This window comes from Xenopus tropicalis, chromosome 2 (assembly GCF_000004195.4).
Source record: "Xenopus tropicalis strain Nigerian chromosome 2, UCB_Xtro_10.0, whole genome shotgun sequence".
NCBI classification, from domain to species: Eukaryota; Metazoa; Chordata; class Amphibia; order Anura; family Pipidae; genus Xenopus; species Xenopus tropicalis.
The window spans coordinates 140,316,052-140,328,684 of NC_030678.2; the positions used below are offsets into that span (position 1 = coordinate 140,316,052).

General features: G+C 40.1%; 1 protein-coding gene across 1 annotated transcript in view; it reads left to right on the forward strand.

Annotated features, from left to right (window-relative positions):
- The first annotated feature begins 2,256 nt into the window (after positions 1–2,256).
- Positions 2,257–12,633, forward strand: part of gli1 (GLI family zinc finger 1) — a 73,313-nt gene continuing 62,936 nt past the window's right edge. Inside the window, exon 1 of the mRNA XM_002939425.5 lies at positions 2,257–2,916. The gene's annotated coding sequence lies outside the window, so the exon portion shown is untranslated. The remainder of the gene's footprint in view (positions 2,917–12,633) is intronic.

Sequence of the window (12,633 nt, forward strand, 5' to 3'; positions counted from 1 at the left end):
CAGAGGTCAGGTGACTCGGGCAGCAGCAGACCCAAATACATCCCTGAATCTGTATGTTGTAGGTGCTGTTTACATGATGCCATAACAATTTTCAGTGCTGTTGGGCAATAAGTTATAGACAATTTAATGAATTTTAGTATACAGACACCATAGCTACCACATTAAGGTTTTCTAGAGATCTTTCATTTTATGTGGCCAATGAGTGGCGGTGGGAACAAACAAATACTGTAATTGGTGTTTGCAGAAAAATGTAAGTAAAATTAGTGCATATTTGAAGCATCAAAAGCCTTAAGGGCGAAGACACACAGAGCGACATTTTTAAAGATATGCTGTGACTAATCTCAGCGTTTTACCACCGTAGGTTAACACGCAAGTCTGCAAGTCTGCAACTAATTGTGCTGCACTGGCCCAATTAGTTGCCACGACGACTAATCACCCCATGTATCTTTGCCCTAAAGGGAACACTACTTGCAGGGCTGTATTTGTGCCCATATGTTGGGGAAATGACATCACATGTATGGCTGCACATGATGTGACATCACTCCCTCACCCTTGAGCACCCTCAGCACCTCATCCCCCCCACCCCGCTGCCAGATTTGTATAGTTATCATCTGGCGGCAGCACCCAAGGGCCGCCCCACTAAAGCTGCCACCCTAGGCACAGGCCCTTGGCTCCCAATATATAGATATGTGAGTGCAATCTGCTCCCACACTAATCAAATGCCATGGCATGCTGCATCGCTCAAGTGAACGTGACAAACCATGCAGTCGAGGGCAGACTTAAAGGGGACCTGTCACCCTAAGAAAAAATTACACAACTTTTTTGACATGACAGCACCTTTTTTGACATGACCACTTTTTTTTTTTGACATGACCTTGAATTTTTCACGGCTAAATTTTGCGAAAGTTTTGTAAAACAATTTGCCAATGGCGAAATGCTGACTCTCGCCGCAAATCCATGTCTGGCGAAAAAAAGTGCTCATCGCTAATAATGGAGTCTATGGGAGATGGCCTGTCATTCTGGATATCATGTTTCTGGATAATAGATCCCATAACTGCACTATATAATGAAAATAATTCATATTAATTAATTAATGGGTAAAAATGAATGTCATAATACATTGATACATTTCCACTTTAAGAAGCATATTTATCAATGGGTGAAAGTTAGAGTTCACCATTTAATAAATACAATTCTAAAAATCCAGTAGGAATGAATAGCAAGTAAGTTAATTTTTCTGTGGTGAGCTCTAATCTCGTATTTTGCTAAATCTGCCCCTCAGAGATCACATTTGGCTTGTAATAGAATTAAATTGAAATAAACATTATACATTGAAATAAATAATGTCATCTAAAAATGAAAGTTTTATTTGCAGGAATGAGCTGGGTCAGGGTTCTGATTCAGTTGGTATCAAGGCGGATGCTTTTCTGCATGTGGCCCTGTGTATATAATTCCTGTATTGGGCTCAGTACAACAGTAACTTATCCATTAGAGAAATAAAGCAGTCAGAGCGACTTTTCCTGTATGTAAGTGCCTGTGCTGATGACCTTGGGATTGTGTCCATATGTCCATAATTCTGCTGTCATTCTGACTTGTTTTTCTATGACTTTCAGAAATAAAATATGTCTATTTGTATCAGCCAAGGAATTAGAAGTACAGGTATAGGACCGTTATCCAGAATGCTCAGGACCAAGGGTATTCCAGATAAGGGGTCTTTCCATAATTTGGATCTTCATACCTTAAGTCTACTAAAAAATCAATAAAACATTAATAAAAACCAATAGGATTATTTTGCATCCAATAAGGATTAATTATATATTAGTTGGGATCAAATACAAAGCACTGTTTTATTTTTACAGAGAAAAAGGAAATTAATTTAAAAAATTTGAATTATTTGATTAAAATGGAGTCTATGGGAGACAGACTTTCTGTAATTCGGAGATTTCTGGATATCGGGTTTCCAGATAACAAATCCCATACCTGTAACTGGAATATAATGACACATGCAGGCACTCTAAAACAGCTAAAAATACATTAGCACTTGCCTCCCTTTTCTGTGTGTAGTAAATCAAATGATAATTATAGGGCCAATAAAATGAGTCTAATATGCAGCTAGCTGGTGTAACTCCATTGTATAACTTTACCTGCGCCCTGGGACAGAGGAATGGATGCTATAGCCCCGCACTGACAGGCCTGTGTGTGTTCCAAGTCGGTTTGTGCGTTCCCTGTGTGATTCTCCCACTGGAATGTGCCTCATTCTATAACCTCCCCCTCACTTTCTTCGCTCCAATCCACATCCCACAAGCAACTCCGCTCCGCATCTTCCTCTCTGCCCAAGTAACCCCAGACAGCATGCTGAGAACTGAGAATCCTCTGGGTCTCTCCATCCCAAACCACACACAGTGCCTGCTCTGACTGCTCACTCCTCCACGGATTCCCCCAAAATCTCAGCAAAAACATAACAGAGAATCGGGGTAAGTCCGGGCTGCCGCAGCCCCGACCCAACAAGCAGACAACTTTTAGCAGTGCGAGGAAAGTTGCAGCTTCTTCAGCAACATCCAAAGAGGAGGCAGATTTGGGCGAAAAAAACCAGATCCCTTTCCTCCAGCTTCAGGGTGGTCCTGCGAGAATGTGATATCTGGCGCTGCGGCCACAGGGGCGACAACAGCGCAACTTTGCACCAAACTTTCTCGTCTCCAGAGGGAAGGAGCGCAAGTGTGCGGGATCCTGTGCGCAAAATGAATTAAATGTTTGGAACTTTTATTCCTGTGTGTTCCCCCTTTGCTTCCCTGGATATGTCACTGGCGTGAATCGCTCTGCTAAAGTGGATTAGATTATTGTCCCGCTGCAGGGAAACGAGCGACTTGGACTCAAAAGTGTCTTGGGCGACTGTGGATCATCTCTTCCTTCTGGGAGGTACAGTATGAGGATTTGGGGTCACAGTCATTCATGGAAATAGATTTTATTTGCAAGCAGGGGTGTAACTACAGAGGAAGAAGACCCTGCAACTGTTGGGGGGCTCAGGCTTATAGGGGGCCCAGTGAGGCCCGCACTGATAAGTAATATAAATATATTCATTCCCAGGGGGGCATAAAATACATTTGCAGTGGGGCTACTTACTTCTAGTTACACCATTGTTCTTAGCTGTAGTATAACAATAATAATGTCAAATATATCCATAGTGAGATGAGGCAGTGGAACTGCACTGTGCCTGTGTATAGAGATTAGTTTGCCAGTAGTTGCCAAGTTGTGTAGTGCCTGGTTACAGCATAATATAAGTCACTCATGCAATGGGGATATTCAGCCCAAAGTCCCCAGGTGGTTGCAGGTTAACTTTCAGTATCAATCAGAACTCTGGGAGATATAGTTCTTCAACAGAAAGCCACAACTTGGAAATCCCACCCACCCACCTTCTCTTGTTGTTTACAGACAACTGTGTGCTTCACGTGTTGCACATATCGTGCCTGTTGTACGCTGAGCACAGACTATGAAATGGGCGCAACAGCAGCAATAAATAGTGCTATATACACACACCAGGCTAGTGGTCCAGCCATTAGTCAGTAATGTGTGTGTGGAACCTGCATATCTTGCAAAAATCTGAGAGCCAAACCTAAATTATTACATGGAAAAAAGTATGACATCAGAGCTTGGTCCCAGTTGCATACAGTTATTGCACCGTCTCACAACCAATCACAAGTAATAAACAGATTTATGCAAAAGTATGGAGCGTGGCACCCCATCCAAACAATGGCAGACATGGGCAGTGGCAGCATTATTGTTTTTCTCACATATAGAAATTGTGCGTCATTCCACCAGGTCCTTGACACTCACAGGCCCACCAGCAGCTGCTGGGTTGGGCATATTCTGGCAAGAATCACATGAAAAACATTTAAGCTTGTGTTTTCATGGGATTTCCATAGATAGGAATGTCGGAGATGGGGCCGATTTGTGTAATGTCGATGGCACATTTTGAGTATGCACAAATTACTAATTTGCCATTATCCTGTAACAATTTGTCAGTTTATTTTAAGCATTAAGCCAATGTGTGTCATGCATTTCTGGCTGCGGCTCATCAAGACAAGACGTTTGGGAAGAGGGGGCACTGAAAGGGCCTGAATGGGGCCCAGTAGCTCACAAGATCAATAAGCTTGACTGATCTCTATTTATTTTCTTGTGTTACTGGCAATTAAATATGTTGCTACTTAGTCAGATTTAGGTAACCCAGTGTGTGTATATAATCAGTGTCTGTATAATCAGAAATATGGCAGTGCTTTTGCCTCAGATTCCCCAGGTCCTGCTCTCAGAATAGTTATGGTATAAGTTTACCTGTTGGCTTCTATGGGGGGTTGACATACTCCATGCAACAGTCATCCTGTAAAGCATTAAAGGCCTGGGGGGAATCATTCAGCCCTGTGGTAAGAACAGACATAACAGATACGCTGTATACTCTGTGTTATAATATAAAACAAAGCAATATATATACTCTATTACTTTAGCATTTTGGAATATAACAATTTATTGTTATTACCCTTTATTCAAATACAGCCACATATTACACAGCAACAGAGGGCATTAATCAGTTCTAAAACCCTAGAATAAAATTGTTGCCTATGAAAGAAATAGTCATTCTGAGCAACTTTCCAGTATACATTCATTACCCATTTTAAGTTATTCATAAATGTAGCAAGTATTGAAAGCAGTATTTATTTATCCCTTTCTGTTCCCTGCCCTGGTGGTTCTTACTGTTACAATGCTGCTACAATGTAGCGAAAGCCAGCTGCAGTTACACTTGCAATTAACTTTACTAAAAATGTGCCATAAATGTATATTGGGAAGTTGGTTAAAATTTAATTTTTTTCATTAGCTGAAAGGGTTTTACTTCCCCTTTAATAAATTCATAAACATTGTGGAATTTCCTAGTGTATGTAATTTTTAAAAATTGATACTTCTCTGTTATTTTTTTTTTTTATATTCCTGTTTAGTAAACAGGGATAGTGAGAGAGCTCTCACTCTCAGGGTCATTATTGTGCTCGATGGTTGAAGCAGATAAAGAAGTACTTGGCCACACTCTTTAAAGGTTTATAGTATTTCCAGGGCCTTAAGGGCCTTCAGCCTCTCAGTTCTTTTTTACATTTTACTCAAGCCGACTGGCAGTCTTTTGTTGCCCTGATATTGTTAACTACCTACTGAAGCTGAGACTTGTCGTTCAGCTGTAAGTGAAGTGCAAAAGTGCTATAGGTTGATGCAGTCACTGTGTACTAAAATGCAGCAAGAACATCACCAAAATGTACTTATATAGCCCCAGCAGATGCCATGTTCATTGCCCTTTGTGCCATTCATTTCTGTACGTGCAGGCAGAGCTTGCTGCCACCCAGTAAGAACAGCAGTCCCCTGGTTTCAACTGTTAAATTATTTGTTTAGTGACTTTCGGGCTTACAAAATAATACCATTAGAAATGTATTTAATTAAACAGTTACAGCTATAACCATTATGTACAGAACCCTCCAGTATTTACAAGTTCTGATGGCTCTTTAAAGGTTAAAAACTTCTAACCAAAATGGTTATTGTACCAACTCTAATCTGACCTGGGTGCGTGCTTCCTCCAAAATGTTCCCAATTAGAGTCAGTCTGCACTCAGGGTGTTATTATGGCAAATACTGTACTAAGAAATTACAACCACCCTCCCCTTTATCAAATACAATGGGAAGCAAATACTTCAGTATACAAGGATTTTAAAAGTCAGTGTGGTATGAAAAGCACATACGGGCACAGATTGGCTAGTTTTATTATTTGTATTATCCCAATAAAAGCTGCCAGCCGTGCCCCTCCAGCCAGCTTCATTGGCCGAAGCTGCAAAGCACACTTTTCCCAATAGACATAGCTGCCCATTCACAATCATATTGTTACCCAGCAAGCAGATCTGGGCCTGAATTGCCCAACCATGTGCTGGGGCAAGTTGGACAAACCTGCCAGACAGATATATGCCTGATTTTCAGCCAGAGAGCAGCTGGGAATTGCCTCCCAAGGGCCCCATAATCAGGCCAGAAAGCCAAGACGGCAGGTTTTTATTGGCCCATGTATAGCCACCTTTAGCCTCTGGGTACAGTAAATGACACCATGTGGTGTTTTCTAGTTTTAGTACTTACCCAAACCAGTGTGTGTACATCATTATGTGCCTTCATTTCTCAAATTGGTCCCAGGTGTGAATGTGTATGGAAAGCAACACAGTCCAGACCCTCATGTGTACAGACCTTAATGGGGTGATGGGCTTTAATAATCATTTTTGTGCTAGTAGATTTGTGCCCTGTAAATATATTTCTTTGAACAGCATTCAAGCACTTAATGTAAGCGTAACAGGAATTTCGTTGTGGTGCTGATATGATACATCGTGCTTACGTCGGATATAAATCGCTGCTTATTAGAAATCCTATGCTTAATTCTAGTCAGTCCTTACATGCCCCATGCAGCTTTGAGACTGGAAGCGCGAGAGGTGTAATGGCTGGTTTTAGAGGAAAAGCTAACAAAAATGAACTTATGTATTAAATGAAGTAGGAGTTAATAAACAAAGCAAATATTGACAAGTCCTTAGACAATACTATTTGTCGTGTCAGCCCTGAATGGTACATGTTTGTCCGCTGCTTATAATGTACACAGTGTTGTATACACAAGAGATAGACGGAAGCAATAGATGTCACATCTGTAAAGCCGAGGGGCCGGCACAGTACACACAACTCCTCATGTAACTCGCATTTGTCAAAATAATCTTGTATTTCACTTTTGTATGGCTGTGTGCGGTACTATACGAGGGCATTATTGTGCAAAGGAACAGGACAGCGTTAATGCTATAACCTTTTCCCCTGACGCAGCAGGAAATATCCCCAAATTCCAAACATAAATAAACAGCAAGCGTAGCGTGCCAAGCACAGACGGCCGACTTGCAATCACTTTACTAAATAAAATGGCAGCGGCTTTTAAAGGAGTAGGCCTGGTGGCCTTGTGGTTAGACCACTGGCCTGTGAAGTGGGAGAGTTTGAGATGTTTTATACCACAGTCAGATTCGTTTTATATTTTTAAATCTTGTCTGGACCATTAGATTATACCTTTTCTTTAAGTGATATATTTACTTATGCATTTGCAATTGTTTGGGCCCACGAGCAAACCATGGAGACAGGATTAAGGGATTTTTTTTTGCAATTTCATCTTATTTATTATTTACCTTGATTTGTGTATTTGCAGCAGCAGTGTTGGGTCACAATTCCAGCAAAGCTCTGAATGGAACAGTGAGGGTTTACACACTAATTTCCAAGCTATGTTGCAGAAGGCAATGAAATGATTAACTGTATGCTGGTGCTTGGGTAATAAACCAGTCATTTGGAGTTTTCTCTATGGAGCTCCGTGATTCCGTACACTTCTGAACAAGTAGGTTATAAGAGATTTCTGCATGTGCTCTCAGTAACACAAGGCATTCAAGTCCGCTGGTGCTTTTGTAGAGATGCAAGCAACCAAGGCTGAAAACAGACAGGCAGCTCTGCATGACTGGATTTGTAGAGCAGTATTATAGAACTATAACTCGCACCATCTACTGCCAGTGGTGGCCAAAGAAACAATCTGTTATACAGTGTATTTTACAGGACTTGTTTTCGTAAGCCCAAAAATAACATTTTGCCAAATGAAAAAAAATAAAATTCGAAAAAACTTTCCAATATAGATTTATTCCTGCTTTTTAAGTTTTTAAATAGATCTTCTATTGAAATCATCAGGGTGCATTTACAAACACAAGTGTAGATTGCAATGTGCAATTTTGAGCATGTTATAGTGTTTTTACCAACAATGCAGAGGTTTTCCCAAAAATTTCCAACATAATTGCAATAATACCAGCATATTTGCGCCCACAAGGGGTAGATGTGCCTGACACAAGTGCAGCTGATGTGACTCATTTCAGAACAGGAGGTGGGATGGATGCTGTGGCACAGAGCACAACTATACAGAAGGACAAGGAGCAGCTTTGGACACAAGTACCTTTCATGAATAGCTTAGATTTTCGCGACAACTATGGCAAACATTGCACAGCTGAAACTCTACTTTGGTTAGTAAATGAACCCTATAATCTGTCTCTTATCGTTCTTTGGACTGATGCATCTGACTTTTGAAACAATAAGTAGAAGTAGATAATAGCTGGAGAACTATCTTGTGCAATGTTGTTTCAAGAGTCGGGATTAGCAGTGCAGGAACAGCTACTTTAATTTGCATTTACAACTATCATTAAAACTATTGCAAATTTCTAATGCATCTACAGTATATAGGAAAGTTAATTAGAATGTATTTACATCTTTTATAATGCAATATTTAATATATTTATATTTTATGGTCCCCTTTAAGGAGGAGGTATTATGGCACATGGGACATTTTGAACATTGTTTCCAAGGAAATAACTGGGAATTGTTTTTCATTATAATCTATTTTGTGTTTTAGATGTAGACTTGCTCCCTACATTGTCAGTGGTATATTGGTTTTCACCTGCATTAAAGATATTCTGGGGCCAAAAAAAACTTGGGAAAAACCCCAGAGGTTGATGTACGGTTGTTTATGTACAGAGCTGGTATCTGCGCCTGTGCTGGTTTTATAGTAACATAAGCTGTTCTGTTCAGGCCCATCATTACCTCCATGTGTCTGCCTAACAGGAACTGTTAAATAGCACCATTTGCATTCATCCATAAACCCTTGTAAGAGGAGAGTAAGATGTCCTTTATTGGTACATTATTGCATTGTAGATTCCAGAAAATTAAGTTTGGTGAACAATTGTTCATAAAGAACATCTGGTGTTCAGCAGGAATGGTGCTACAATGGTGTGAGACTAATACTAATAAACCATGTCTGGACAACAGTAGTTCTCTGTGTTTCCAACCTTTGTAGACTACGACAAGATTGCTCACCACCAGATGTTCTTCCTTCCAAATTATTGTCCGGTTTTGCTGTTGCATTTAGTTAAGTATCACATTGGTCCAAAGTCACCTGTAAAATGCTGGTATAGAATGAGAACAGGACAATTGGTATTACAATTGTGACTGAACCAAGAGGAGATTTATACACTTCTCCATTATATCCAGAGAAATGACCAAATGTATGTTATTAAATGGAACAAGTTTGCCCTATTTCTGTGCAATTTGTCAGAGTCTTTAGCAAAGTTTATGTAATTGTTTAATCTGATTTAGTGAAGTACAAGTCTGGGTCTCAGTTGCCCACACGTGGACAGATTTTTGTGCCCAATAAAGCTATTGAATTCTGACACATATATAGATGAATATCCTGCACTAATTCAACCAGCTCACTACACAAAAATGTGGCTCCTTCTTGTTTTAGGCTAGCAGATAGTTCCTTACATACACAATGGAGGCCCTCTTACAAACTGTTTTTTGGCTTCTTATCCTGTGTTATATTGTGAATGAGTTTATTGAAAATGCTTGTTTGTGGGGCCTGTACTTGGGATGCCATCCAGAGGGAAGTCCCAGAGTGCCCAGAGGGAGTCCTGAAGAATGTTCCACTATGTGCCCAAAGCTGATATCTTTCCTGAATGACTGAATCGATGCAGGGGCATAAAAAAGATTTTGTTGTATAATCCACTAACAACTACTAGGTCAAGCAGTTGCTGTAATGGCGTGAAAAGTGCAAATTCCCAACTTACATATTCATAGAACAAAGGCCCAAAGCTGTGGTGCAGCAAGTTTGCAAGTAGTTAAATGAGCAGAACAAAAAGTTCTTATTTGCTGTCAACAGGTGTAGAACATTAGAGACTTAAGCACTTTCTCTTGGCACTCATTACATGTAAATGTTTAAGGAGGATATGGGGCTAGTTTGCAAGTCTATAGGGCATTTCCACATGGCTTAATTCCCCATTATGTGCGAGAGTTAGGAGGTCTGTTAGAAAAAAAGGAATACAAATCTCACTTAACAAACCTGAACAGGCATTTCTCATAGCCCCACACCTGGAGTGATTTGTAACATCATTGAAATGCAAGGAGCAGCCTGCCCCAGGGGCTTATTTTGGCTCTGCTGTCCTTCAGGCACATAACAATGCAGCACATTAGGAAGCTTGCTGCTGCAAATTAATTGGTATCCCTCCCATCACATTCCAGCATTAACCAAAGTTCTGTACCATTCCCATGCCATCCTGCATTAGAGGTGCTACAGAGCTAATTGAGATGAATAATCTCACAGTATAGGTTGCTAAAGATATATTGCTCTGGTGGAAGGCAGAATGGCTTGAGCCCAGAAGAGGAGCTTGAATTCCACAGGGGCATAGACTAGGCAGGGAAAGGTTGTAACAAGGTCACAAACAAATGATAAGCCTTCAGGAAATGATCACCACTTGAAACTCCAAAGAGGAACAACAAGGTAATCACCTTTTTACTATCTGGCACCTTCTGAAGGTGATGGAGGCCTGAATGTCAGGAAATCACAACACAACATGTTGCTTGTAAATTATAATACATAAAGTAATACAGGAGCAGTCATTACTGGAAAAACATGTTGACACTTGATGAAGGTATCCTACAACACATTTAGAAAATAGGGTCATAAAAAGAATAGAGATGAGAATTGGGCCGCTCATCCCTTGCCAAATATTTGCACTAAAAAGCAGCATCCCTGGGTAATGCCATGTGTAGACATTTTACCAAGAATGTAAATAAGGCTTTGGGTCAGATAGACTACAGCTTGAAGTTACTAAACAGTGTGCCTAACTAAAGATAAATATGTCTACTTTACATTGGAAATGGCCCACCAGTCCTATTCATTAGAAAACACACACTGTCATGAGAACACTCATTGGAAAATTCTGCAGGGCCCAGTTCCCAGAGGCACTTGCTTGTTACTGAAGTAATGAAGTGCTCCCTATCAGTATCTTCCTATTTAGTTCTGCCCATAGGGCTGAGCTGTAGGTAGGCAGCCTCAATATGTTATGACTCTATTGCATTTTGCTTTCTCAGGACATCATTCATGTGTTGTGTTTTGGGTTGTGAATAGGGTGCAAGTTGCACATAGTATCTAACATGAGTTTTTTGTTTAAATGTTTAGATGATTTTTTAGTAGTTATCATATGGTGATTCAAATTATAGAAAGATCCCTTAATGCGGGAAACTTCAGGGCCCAAGTATTTTGTATAATAGATCCAATACCTATGACAGTTGGAGTCCTGCAGCCAACTATGTCTCTTTATCTTTAGGGGGTTGTTGGAAATGTAGATCTGATGTTATGATGTTATGTTGACCTTATTTGGGCCACCGTTTTGACCATTGGGACTTCGCTGGTTAATATTTTGCTTGGAAATTACATTTTTACATGACATTTTGAAAGTATCCCAGACATACATATACTGAGTCTTGTTTCATACGATAATATTTGTGCCTGTATGGCCACCTTCAATGCATTTTATCCTTTTTTCATTCTTCTGAATGTTTCCAGTGAGTCTCTGGCCTGTAGAACACGCACTGTAGTTGTTGCCTGCTGATGTTCACAGAGATAAAGAGATAAAGTAACTGGAGCTGAGAGGAATAAAAATGAACATTCAGTCTTCCTTGCATCAGATTTCAGTGCTTTAGCCCACAGCATTCCATTTCTCACCAAAACAAACAGTTCAGGGAATAAAAAAATATTAGGGGCCTCATCTATTTTGAGACATGGCAGCTCATTTACTTTACTTACATCTGGCAGCCATTGCTTATCTTTTTCTAGGCCCCGGGCCATACAGAGGCTGCGCAAATACGATTTTTAAATGAACTATAATGCATAGGTCCTGGCAGGATGCTGTTGAAAACAGGGGCCAATGTGGTGTTGCAATCTCTGTTTTGGTTTAACCAGCGATCACTCCTGAAAATCTTCACTTGAAGTTTGTTTTACATTGGCAGTTAGCAACAAAATGACTTTTTTGCCTCTTAAATAAGTTTTATTGCCCTATCATATATCTCCTTCATGTGCACATACACAGTGCATCACTTTTGTATACCCAATAGGCTCCTTCAGTGTTGGCAAATGCTCTACATATATCTGTGTACCCAGGCCCAAACCATAAAAACAACAGAAGCCACATATTTGTAGATTTGAAATCCCATTATATATATATAAAACAGCTGAAACATCACTCATGGTAGGAATAGGCAACCCTAGGTAAAAATTTGGAACTATAATTTCCCATTCTCAGAGCCTTTTTTGACAGGGTTTTTTTTTTTAAAATATGCAAAATATGTTGATGTGAATACTTGTGCAAAAAGGTCGAGAGCCAGGTTTGTTTACCAAGCCATTTCAGTTCATTGTGATTGAATACACTTTACTAGGAGATGAGCCTTCCCATAGTATTTGGGACCCTGGCATTGTCCTTATGTGATAATGAATTGCTTTGTCCTGTAATGATTCTCTCTTCCTCACTGTGCATTGTCTTCTTCATCTCTCCTCCCTTCCCTCAGATTCCCATCATTATTAGGGTAAAGGATCAGGTGACCTAAACCTATTCTGGGATATGGCTGGATGGTCCATGTTACATTGTTTCAGTATGAAAAAAGAAGACTTTCCTTATTTAAAGGACATAATGACTGGATTGTTGTTTCTAAGGGAACTCTAATGCATGACATTCACTGTTTG